General features: G+C 50.5%; 1 pseudogene; it reads right to left on the bottom strand.

Annotated features, from left to right (window-relative positions):
* Positions 1-1267: 1267 nt before the first annotated feature.
* On the bottom strand, positions 1268-8917 carry LOC146333835 (vomeronasal type-2 receptor 26-like; annotated as a pseudogene).
* Positions 8918-12640: the final 3723 nt, after the last annotated feature.

Raw genomic sequence — 12640 nt, 5'->3', positions numbered from 1 at the left:
GAATCGGGTTTGCTGGTGTACCAACAGACTCCGGATCCCACCGCAGTGAGGACGGCACGGGCAGGGAGCACTCTAGAAGAGGGGGTGCGCGAGGTGACGTGGCATCTTCTGAAGCCTCGTGGGTTCTTTTCTCCGCCATTTGCAGCCACGTTGCACCCATTCCAGCCCCACAGAGGCGTCCCAGTCTCCTCCGGGGCACCTGAGGGTGTCTGGCAGCAGTTCACGTTTCGAGCCTTTTCTGGTCATCCTTAGGGAGCTTTTCCTGAGGTCCAGCTGAAATCCGCCTTCCTGGAACTGACGTCTGTTGCCTCGTGCCCCACCGCGCGGGAGGGTGGGGAAGCGGTTGCCGCGCTCCCCTACATGGCGACCCTTTGCGGGGAGTTTGGCAAGCTTCCCCCCCACCCCTTCCTCCAAGTTGTTAACAGGAATGCCGAAGAGCGCAGGCTGAGCCCTGCGGCACCCCACTTGATCCCTCCCTCCGACTTGAGGAGGAGCCATTGGCGAGCACGCGCTGAGCATGGGCCTCCAGAGGGACAGACCTCACGTGGTTGTGGGGCAGAGGGGCTCCACCAAATCCCCAGCGGAGCAGCTGTGGACACCCCTGGCGTCAGGAGCGGCAAGGAGTACCTTAGCGACTGCTTAGTTCGGTTGTCTTCAGGCGTTTCTGCCCCAGGATTGAACCCTGCACATTAACGGGGGCTCTCCACCTCCGTTTGAAAGGCAGGATCACGACAGGCTCCCTTTACACGCGCTTCCCTTCCCTGCTCCCCCCATCCGCAGTTCCCAGATGTTTCAATATGCAGCCACGAGATGGTGCTGTGGTCCAGCTCCCTGTGACACGGGGTCACCTCTTTTCACGAGGGAGCGCGGTGCACCATCACGTGACAGCGCATTATCACCCTCCACACACGTGCGCACGCACTGCACCATCCAGCGTGTTGGCTAATGTCGCGCTCCCCTTCGAGCCCCTCCACACACATCCCCCCACCCCAGGAAAGCAGGGAAGGTCTGCCTCCAGCACTCCTTCGCTCGTGTTTTCATGAGCTTGTGCTTTCCTGATACGGGGCGGGGGGGTCCTGCAGTCCCTCCCCAGCCTTTTCTGCTCTGCTTGGGAACACAGACCCCCGCTTTCTCTAGGGCTCAGGACAAGAAATGCCCCGAAGAGCTGCCTGATGGTGACGCCTGACCGGGGTCTTAACAGGACGGCTGCCATCAGCAGCTGGAAGTCCATCGCTCTGACCTCCAGCGGGGACCCCAGTAGAAGGGCTCAGGTCGGAGTGGAGCCATGGAGATGAGCGGGCTGCAGTGCTTGGAGCTGCCTGCTGCAGCAGAAGCACCGAGGTCTAGCAGGGCTCCTGAGACTGGCAGGTGGGAGGCCGGAGACTGGATCGGCACTTTCGGGAGAGCCACCAGGACTGGAGATTTGCCTCTGCCCTGGAAGATCACTTGCAGAGCGCATGATTTCCATGCAGACCAGCCCTGTTTGACCCGGGGCCTCTCCAGCTAGGGCTAGGAAGGACCCTCGCCCAAAGCCACGGCCGGTCAGCCCGCAAAGAATCCCGCCGAGGGGGACCCACCTTTCACCCCGGCGCAGAGCTGCTTCCCTGTTCCTAACAGGACGATCCGCTCCTGCAAGCAGTGTCAGCCCCAACCCACCCGAGGAAGACCGTGACGTGCGTCTCCCCCTTCGCCAGCCATTTCCAGATTTTGCCTGACGGGACGCAAAAGCCGGGCCTTCTGTTGGTTTTTATTAGCTAGGCTTGGCTTAGAAGTCCCCACAAAAATACTTTTTAACGTGCAAGCCTTGAAAGAGAAGCACAGCCTTCTCTTTTTTCCCGACCGTCTCCCGGCCCCCCGGTATCGCAAGGTCAAAACTGGAAAGGGGGGAAATGGTGAAAGCAAACAGGTGAATGGCATTCCCAGCGTTTAAAATAAATAAGGAGAAAGTGTAATGCAGAAGGAATATTAGAATTCTTGAGCGACGGCTCTGATCATGCCCAAGTCATACCAAGGGCAACATATTTGTATAGTTAAGGAATGAGACGCCAGCTGCAATAGTTGGAGTCAGCAACATGGAAATCAATGGGAATGACTTCTGAGTATAGGATTATACTCAGATGTAGGAGTAGACTATACTATACTGAGCATACTATACTGAGTATAGGGCATATAGGATTGCGTTGTTATTTTTCTATCAGTAAAAAGTCCCTAATTTTGAAGGAAGCCGTTCCACTGTCGTCCCTTCTCTTGACCCAGTTTCCCCCCTTTCCATGACAGCACGCTCATGCGTTTCGCATTCCCACTCTGCAAATGTGGTGTCACCGACACTTCTCATAATTTCGCATAATAGATTCCGGCCGCTACTATCACTCCCTCTAACAGGGAGCTCACCTGGCACGTGCCAACAAAATCTGAACCACAACGGGGCTCCCGAGGAACAAGAGAGAAGCATATGCATTCTTGAAGGAAACGTGTCTGGAGAAGTCCTGGAAAGCAATTTATTTTATTTATTATTGCATCGACGTCCTGCCATTTTCCTCTCGGAAGGGACCCGAGTTGCAAATGCAACGTCTTTTTAGCAAAGGCTTGCCAAATCCGGTGAATCGTCGCAGGTGTCATGCAGTCAGTGCTTCTTTGGTTCCTATGCTTTGGAAATGCCAATGGCCACCTCCTTTTGGGAGGAAGTTATTGTACGGATAAACTTTGTATTGGAAAGCTCTTTGATATTTACTGATGTAAATGTTCTTTTAAGCTACTTACCGGCTTCTTGGAACATAACACGTGGCCAGCGTGAATGGATTTGCCGTGCCCCTTTGGTTGCTAAAAGACGGACACTATGATATCAGAAGCACAAAAGCTCACCGCCTATAATACAATGGGCTGAAGATTTAACAACGCCAGCAATATTTGAAAGAGTGGTATTAGGTGCAACTTGCAAATGGACTTGGATGCAGATATTTGGTCTGCTTTTACTGAAGTTCATGTGTCACCATTCCCCCCCTTCCCCCCCCCCCGCTCAAATATTGCCGTGTTAGAAACTGAGGATTTTGAACAAGTTGTTGTATTTTTTTAAAAAAAAAATTTTAACAGAAGTTCATGTGTCACCTCCCCCCCCTCCCCCCCCCTCGAATATTGCCATGTTAGAAACTGAGGATTTTGAACAAGTTGTATTTTTTTTTAAAATTTCATTCTTTTTTCTTGTAGGTTTTGTCAGGTTTTCGGCTTGCTTTGCTTTGTAAAAATGTACAATAGAAGATTAATTTGAAAACGTTGCACATGCCTCAGCAACGGGCGAAAAAATATAACAAAACCTCCCCTCCCCAAAACCAATCCAGTGAGATGAGCTGAGAATTGCATGGGGGAGAGAAGGATGTTCTCCTTATAGGGGAATTGAGACCCACACCACTTGGGGTATCTCAGAAGAAGGCGGAACTGGCTGACAGGAACCCTGAACCATGCTGCAACTTTTTGTTGGAGATGCAATGCAACTAATTCCTCATAGTGTGATGGCATGTTTTTTGTAACAATAGTTCTGTGATTGAAGGGTGTCTATGGGAATATAATGCCGTACAGACAGCCATTTAAGCCCACTTCCAGTTGACTGGGAAAGAGCAAAAGCCACAGAACTAGAGCAAAGGCGCCAGTATGGAAAGGACCCCGTGATTTAAGACGTAACTCAGCACGTTTTTATGATGTTATTGGCCTTCTTATACATGTACTTTATAGGAAACTAGAGTAGCAGGGCATGTTTTGAAGTGATAGACACCTTAATTCTTTCTCCTTATTAGATTATCTTTACAATTGAGACCGGGCCTCAGCACTATAATGTAGCATTTGGGGAGAAAGATGCAGCCCAGAAGACCGGCCCCAGAGGCCAAGATGGAGAAGACCTCCACGGCCACCATGGACTTCCCCTTGGTGCTCAGGTAGGTGGGCACAAAGGAGACCCAAACGCTGCAAAACACCAGCATGCTGAAGGTGATAAACTTGGCTTTGTTGAAGCTGTTGGGCAACTTCCTTGCTAGGAAAGCCACCATGAAGCTGACGACAGCCAGAAAACCCATGTAGCCCAGGACAGTGTAAAAAATGGGGACCGAGCCTTCTTTACACTCCACTACGATCTCTCCGGGCAGAGAATAGAAGTCCAAGTTTTGGAATGGGGGAGAGGTGACCAGCCAGACAGCACAGATCACAGCTTGGATGAGGGGACGGGCCAGGACAATGGAGTTCGTCACTTGTCTCCCCAAGAGTTTTCTGGCCATGTTTCCTGGCTTGGAGGCCATGAAGGCCAGAATCACGGTGACAGTTTTTGCTAAAATGGAGGAAATGGCGACAGAGAAGATGATGCCGAAAGCAGCTTGTCAGAGAAGACAGGTGACGTTCCTGGGTCATCCAATGAACAGGAAGGAGCAGAGGAAGCAGAGCAGGAGGGAGAGGAGGAGGACGTAGGTGAGGTCTCGGTTGTTGGCTTTGATGATGGGTGTGTCACGGTGTTGAATGAAGATTGCCAGAACGACCGCTGTGGTCAGAGAGAGGAAAAGCACCAGAGAAGCTAAAACGGAGCCCAGTGTCTCTTGATACGAAAGGAAGTGGATCTCCTTGGGGATGCACTGGTCTCGGTTCCTGTTTGGGTGTTGATCTTCTGGGCACAGGGCACATCGATTGGCATCTGGAACGAGCAACTACTGTTGAAGTATCTCAGTCATAATACAAAGATTCGTTCTGTGGGGGCCAGTTCAGCCCACAAAGGAGATAAAAACATCCATTCTCTAGCTTACTGCACTCCTAACTGTCTAACGTCTGTTTGACTGCTATCTGTTTAAGCTTTGGAAATGTACTGAATAAGACCACAGATGGAAAAGTCACATACTGCTTTTTTTACGTGGTGATCCGTTCTGCCAGACTGAAGTTCTACCTTCAGCAAGGAAGAAAAACCCATGTTCATTGACCAAGAACGAGAGCTAGTCAACTATAAGAACTGAACTTTAACCTGCGGCTCCTTCTGAAGGAGCAAATAAATAAAGGGATTCCCTTCTGTCATTTTCTTCAGGTTATGGACTGAATTTCCTCAGGTCATTTCCTTGCCCTGATCAGTGTAGGCAACTGTAAGAACAGAATTGCGGCTCCTTTGGAATGAACATCTATCTGTCATCTGTCAGTCATTTTCTTCAGCTTATGGACTGTCCTCTGAGATGTGTTGGTCCAGAGGCTGGGAACAGGTTACAGAAATCACCATAGATAATGGAGCAGCCAGCTTAACTTTGCGGCGACGTGCTCCAACCCTTACAAGGACGACCAGCCATCTGCCCTGATCAGTGTACTGCCAAGAAGCTTCAGGCCAGATGCCAAAACAACCCTTCTAGAAAACGGCACGTAAGCGTTATTATTCTATTATTTACACAGCAGATTTCTTCCGGCAATTTTGTATAGCTTGCAAGCAAATAAACAGCAGCAGCAGACAGTCCGATGACAGGGGAAAAAATTCCTGGGGAAACGGCAGACTCTTCTCCTGGCCTATGACCTTCCCTTTGCCCCCGCTCCACTCTGCCCCCAGGACGTTCTGCACTTTTGTGTGGCTCTCAGAGTTTGAGGTACCTGTCATGTTGGAAATCGTCCTATCTGGACAAAGATCACATCTGTAGCAGCAAACCGGCTTCCCCTCTGGAACTTTTCTCCGGTGCCCTGGAGAGCACCGCTCCACACACCTGGCGAAGGGCGGCTTCTAAAAGGGAAGAGGCAAACAGTTGAGGATGTCCGTGACAAACATTGCTCCGAACCAAGTTGCTCAGCAGAATTTCCCACTACATGATGGATAGGATCACCACTTGAGGAGAGCCAAATCTCTTCTGGATGTCTGCAGGTTACTTAGAAACATCCTAGAGGAGGCTCAAAGGGGAAGAGAGAAACTGTAACGCTGGAACCCCACCCACTATTCCGGGACCAAACCTGGGATTTACATGCAAAGGTTGCTTTTTACCGCGGGATGATGACTCAATGGGCCTTTGGTCTCATCTAGAAAGACAGCCTTTGTTCTCAAGGGAGAGGACTGCAATGCTCTTAAGTTCTACCGTGACCCTTGAACAGGGGCAGGCAACCGTTGTGGACCCATTGCCACCTTTGCCGTCGAAGACTGAGGGTGCATTCCCCCAGAGCCATTTGGGCCCCTGGGCATGTATGTCTTTCCTCCCCACCCAGCTTGGATTCCCACCTTTCTTCAGCCCCCAGCTTGGATTCCCTCTGCCTTATTTCTTCTCTCCACTGCAGCTGCCACTTCCAGGGGTTGGGGGGTGGGAATGGGGATAGGGTGTGAGGAAAGGGGATGGTGGGTGCCTTCAGTTGTCGTTACGGGTGCCCCCTGGCCAACAGCTGCCCTAGAACTGTCACTTCAGCCCCACCTCTGTAGCCCACACGATCCCATCCGATCAAATGGTGAAGTCTTGTCCTGAGGGAGCCCCTGAATCCACTCTTCCAACTTCCACCGGAGATAAAGATCCATTTGGGAAGAAAACCCAGTTCAGGATATCGTATCTCCTGCCGTTGTCCATGAAAGAGACTTGGTCTCCAGCACTGTTGTTAAACCAGACATTCCTCAAGGAAGCAAGGATCTGAAATGGAAGAGATGCTCAGAGGCCAGCGTGGCTGTGAGTGAGACCAGGCATCTTCTAGCAAACCGTGACTGCCATCAAGTTAGGCTTTCCTCCCTGCACTCTATTTGGTTTCATGCTCAGGATTCATCTTTTTTGCTTGATCATGCACACACAGTGGTTTGGTTTTGGCTGGTGTCTACTGACCACAACAGGCCAATATATCTTGGAATGGGCGCTGGAGGGAGTTCGCTCGTAGCGGCAAGGAGACCAGCATCTGGGGGTCTTCAGTTGGCTGTCAAGAAGGAACATGGGATGTGGGGAACTGCCTTCTGATTGTGTCTGAGAGTCGGTGGGGGGGTCGAGGAATACTCCTTTGCAGATTAGAAATCCATATTTGGGATGGAGGCCTGCCTGGTCCCTCCCTCCTCAGTATCCACATTTGTAAATATATAATTCTTACAGAAGTACAGCTGGTCTCCACTACTCCTAACTTACTTCTTAATGCTCTTTAAGGGAAATGACAGCCATGGGAGAATATCCACAGGCAATATCTTTCTTAGGATCTGTAGAATGGGCTAATAGCCCTTCTCGAAGACTCACTCTTTGCTCCCAGGATGTGGCCTTTAAAAAATGCCCAAGGTATCTTGTCCAAGGACAAATGTCCAAGGCATCTTGTCTTGGACAAAATGTCGAAGGCCAAATCTTCATGAGAACATTACCTGCCACGGCTGGACATTCAGGAGCCTCTTGGCTTCCGTTGTCATTGCACGCTTGGATCCTGATACGTACACGGCATGTAAGGCGTGTGCCACGGAATAGATGGCGTTGTAGATGTTGTAGCTGTGACTGGACATCCTCATCTCATACAAGGAGTCTTGCTGGTCTTCTAGCTTTTCTTTCCCGGTACAGAATCTCCAAACCCTTTGAGAGGTTTGGCCTCGGTTCAGAAAACGACATTGAAAGACCGTTTCCCATGTGTGACGGAGAACGGCGTCTCCGTGCGGTTGGAGTGGGTCTAAAGCCCGAACAAAATGCTTGAATCCTGGCACATCCCTTCTGTGGACTGTGACGTGCAGAGCTCCCTTGACGGATTTTAGAACTCGCCCGTTCAAGGGTCTTGTCACAGCAACTTCCCAGTGGGAGGTCATGATCCATACCTTCCTAAAAGGAATCTCGGTCTTTTTCTCATGGACACCCAATAAACTTGCTATTTGAACAATAGCAATGGAGTCCCCAAACACAATCATCACTTGGGGCTCAAACCAAGAACTAGGAATAGTGCCAGATCGTACCTGAATCACATAGCGCTGGTCCTCTGACTTGAACATCTCAGTGAAGGCCACACAGATGTCCTTCCGCTCGAGCATTGTTGTCAGCGTCTGGATGAAAATCTCGCCACTGTCATCACTGGTAGCAACCAGCCCAATCCAGTTCCAGTGGAAATGCAGGAGAAGCCGGACTACACTCGCATACTCGGCAAGTTCGTTGGGATCGATCCGGAAGAAGGAAGGGAATGCCCCTTTCTCTCCCTTAACAGGGCTGAGCAAGCCATAACCAAGCTCAAGGAAGGAATTTCCTGTTAGTCGGCTGCAGCAGAATTCTGGGGCATTTTCAATACTAGCACATTTCGTTTTATGGCACGAGCTTCCCTGGGCTGCTCCAGATGACCTCAAATGCACCAATAGCCGCCAAGAAGGAAGACACCCATTTCAGAAACAGATATCTAACTCCAAACTGAAGTCCTGTGACGACTTTAAGACTCCCCCTGTGTGGGTATCGCCCCCAAAGTCAGGTCCACCATGAAGACAAGCCTGACAAAGGCCCTAACCATCGCAACCAAGTACCCGGGTTTATATTCCAGAAAATCCACTCTTTGTATGCATTTGGGGGGTATTCTAGCTATAGGGCCCCTCCCCAAAGACAATATTCATAGCCCAATACATCAAAGACTGACAAATGTTATATTGTTGCGGGGAGTGTGTGTCTTCCCCAGTCCCCGGAGGGGTAGCTGCATTAGTGAACCGCAGCAAGGAGAACAAGGAATCCTGCAGCAACGTCTTTGTTTCTGAGTCTTTACGGTGTCACAAGGCTCCTTGTTATTCTGCCCCATCCAAAACCCTTTCCGACAAAACGGACCCATTCCTGTTGCTGGCTACTACCAAGCGTATAGTGTGGCAGGTTAGCCAAAGTGAGCACTGAGCAGGGGGCTGGACTCGATGGCCTTGTAGGCCCCTGCTAACCCTACTATTCCATGATTCTAGGATTCTAGGAGGCCCTCTACTCCTGCCATCCAGGACCAAGGCGACAAGCCCGCTGAATCGGCAAGTCATTTTTCAGAAATCAACCCTTTGGGGTCTGTAAATCTGAGCTCCTGGACCTAGGCGGGGTCCAGGCCTGCGACGAAGGGTGCTAGCCCAGACAGGTTCCTTGAGAAGGGGAGGAGCTGGCCCTGGCTACAGCCGTGTGGGGCTGGGCACAGAGGCACTGCTGGCCGAAAGGGCTGGTCCGCCCGCCGTCCGAACGTCTTGGAAGAGGCGGGGGCCGTGTTGCGATGGCCGACGCCTGCCTTCTCCATCCCATTTACTCTGGGGTGGATGTCCAGTCCCAGAGGAGCACACTGCTCCTGATACTTCCGGGGGTTGCATATTTCCTCCAGGATGAGTAGCTATCGATAGCCCGATACATTACAGATGGGCCAATATTATATTGTGTGTGTGTGTGTGTGTGTGTGTGTGTGTGTCCCCAAGTATCGGCAACTTCGTTGCAATCACTCTGGAAGAAGGAAGGAAATGCCCTTTTCTCTCCCTCAACATAACCAAGCAGAAGGGAGGGATTCCCGGTTAGTCTGCAGCAGCAGAATTCTGTGGCTATTGAAAGGCTTGCACATTTTTACAGCAGAAGCTTCCCCGGACAACTCCTGCCGACTTCGGATGCCTGCCAAGAAGGAAGAGGCCCGTTTTAAAAAATAGATGTCTACATGACTTCTCCTGTGTGGACACAGAATCCTAGGATCCCAGAATAGTAGGGTTGGAAGAGGCCTCCAAGGCCGCCGAGTCCAACCCTCTGCTCAGTGCAGGAATCCAAGTCAGAGCATCCCCGACAGATGGCTGCCCGGCCTCGTCGTGAAGGCCTCCACTGTGGGAGAGCCCACTGTGACCACCAAAAGTCAGGTCTGCCACGCAGGTAACCCTGACACATTTTCTAACTATCGTAATCAATAGGCCCGTGGGTCTATAGTCAAGATGTATGAGGCCTTATATGCATATTGGGGGCTTTCTAGCTGTACAGCCCTTCCCAATTTATTTATTTATTTATTTATTTCTATACCGCCCAATAGCCGAAGCTCTCTCCCAAGGCAATATGGATAGCCCAATACATAAAAGACAGGCACAGTGTTGGGGAAGGGTCTTCCCCCAATCACCAGAGGGGAATCATAGAATCATAGAATAGTAGGGTTGGAAGGGGCCTACAAGGCCGCCGAGTCCAACCCCCTGCTCAGTGCAGGAATCCAAGTCAGAGCATCCCTGACAGATGGCTGCCTGGCCTCATCTTGAAGGCCTCCCATGTGGGAGAGCCCACTGTGTCCACCAAAAGTCAGGCCTGCCACGCAGGTAACCCTGACACAGTTTCTAACTATTGTAATGAATACTCCTGTGGGTCTACAGTCAAGATGTATGAGGTCTTATATGCATATTGGGGGCTTTCTAGCTGTACAGCCCTTCCCAATTTATTTATTTATTTATTTATTTATTTATTTATTTATTTCTATACCGCCCAATAGCCGAAGCTCTCTCCCAAGGCAATATGGACAGCCCAATACATAAAAGACAGGCACAGTGTTGGGGAAGGGTCTTCGCCCAGTCACCAGAGGGGAAGATGTGTTCGTTGACAAGGAACAAGGAGGAGTCTTGCAGGGCCTCATCCGTTTCCGAGTCTTTACGGTGTCACAAGGCTCCTCGTTATTTCTCCGAATCTGAATCATTTTTCTAAATAACAGATCCATCCCTGGCTGGGATTAGCAATGGCCGCCTGAGATCCCTGTCTACCACCAAGATTTTCATATGTCAGGTCAGGTTAGCCAATGTCAGGGGACCCCCTGCTCCAGCCGTCCAGCATGGGCAAATCCATCTTCAGAGATTGGCCTCAGTCTTAGTGTAACTGAGCTCAGCAAGCCCCCAAGTCCATACCCAGAAGAGTCCCCTTACCTGGGGCATCTTGTAGATGCCCATTAAAGATGCGATCTCCCTAGGGGACAGGGAGTCAAGACCCCCAATAATGGAGAGCAGTTTATCCTGCCTGTCACATTTATAATTGGGAATCATTTGCCCCCGAGTGGGAAGCAGAGAGAGGCTGTTCACATGCATCCATCTGGCCAGGCCCTTGTGTCACAGATTCGGAAGCCAAGTGTCGTGTTGGGAAGGAGAGCCGGATCCTGGTTGATCTCAGGGATTGCGAACGCCAAGGCCAGGAAGGGCTGGTAGTTCCTGCCCATTGACCTGCGATGGTGAGAGCGACATTGGGAGGTAGGTGAGGATCACAACGGACCTGTTGAGAAGTGGAGCGTTAGAAAGTCAATCTGGTTCAACCCTCTCTGAAGGAAAAAAAAAAAAATCAAGACTAAAGAGCTCTCCATGAAGGTTCAGAGTGAAATTCAGATTGTCCTATTTTCACACAGAGTCACACAGTCCTGCTAGCTGCATTTTAGAAGGACATCTGAAGAGCTCTGCTAGATCAGAGACTGAATTCAGCACATTTACAATGTCTTAGAGGGTGAGATGGCTAGATAGCATCACTGATGCAATGAATATGGACTTGAATATGGCTGAGATGGCTAGACAGCATCACTGATGCAATGAATATGGACTTGAATATGGCTGAGATGGCTAGATAGCATCACCGATGCAATGAATATGAACTTGAATATGGCTGAGATGGCTAGATAGCATCACTGATGCAATGAATATGGATTTGAGCATGCTCCGGGAGAGAGCGCAGGACAGGGACGCCTAGCGTGCTGTGGTCCATGGGGTCACGAAGAGCAAGACTGAACGACTGAACAACAACAACAACTTTATTGCCTATTTTCATTGTTTGAGTTCCCCTTTTCTGGACAGAAACGTTTCCAATGTGGGTTACAGGTAAAGCCAAAATGCAACACTAAAATCAAAATAAGGCCATTTTTAAAAAATTGCCAGGATCCTTCCCAGGGGGCAGCTCTATACTGCATCAGCCTCCTCCATTACATTGTCAGAGAGGAATATATGAAGAAGAACATCCGATGAGCCCCATTCCATCGGGACAAGGTGGTTCCATCTAGCTCAGCATCCCGCCTCTGGCGGTGGTCAGCCCAGGGTCCTCCTGGAAGCCCCTCATGAAGCCAACAGGCCTCCTTTCTTCTTCTCCCTCACATAACTGTTGGGAATATGGCAGCCCCATCTGCACGTTTCTGGAAGGGGGAAGCGCTGCCGTTAGTTAGTTCATGGAAATGTGACCACAGCTGGCCTCAGGATCTCTATCGCCTACCATGTGGTTTCTTGTGATTTCTTCCTTTTGCTCCCCTCCTTCCTTCCGTCCTTCCTTCCTTCCTTCCTTCCTTCCTTCCTTCCTTCCCTCCCTCCCTCCCTCCCTCCCTCTCTCTCTGACTTCCGCCATTGCTGGGAGCGCACGTCTTTGCTCTCTTGGTCTTGCTGATGCAGAAAGCCCTAGGTTCCATCCCCGGCATCTCCAGGTAGGGTGGGGAAAGAGCCCACTTTGCAACCCAGGAGGGCTGCTGCCCATCAGTGCAGGCAGCAAAGACCGAATGGCCCCATAGCTCTTGCACGCTCTAAAGCAGCTTCTGTCTTGATCAGCTCTTCACTCAGTACAATGAGGACCGGGACGCTGTTTTCTATTTAGAGGAAGGGCCGCAGTTCATTGACGGAACACATTCTTCGAACGCAACGGGTTTCAGTGTCGATCATTCACGTATACAGGCAACCCTGGGAGAGAGAGATGGAGAGATGGAGAGAGAGAGAGAGAGAGAGCCTTTCTACCACCCAGAAGAGCTAGATATT

Source organism: Heloderma suspectum, chromosome Z (genome assembly GCF_057233095.1).
Source record: "Heloderma suspectum isolate Gila_16-S chromosome Z, 16-S_ref, whole genome shotgun sequence".
In the NCBI taxonomy this organism is placed as follows: Eukaryota; Metazoa; Chordata; class Lepidosauria; order Squamata; family Helodermatidae; genus Heloderma; species Heloderma suspectum.
This window is presented reverse-complemented; position numbering and strand designations above follow the sequence as displayed.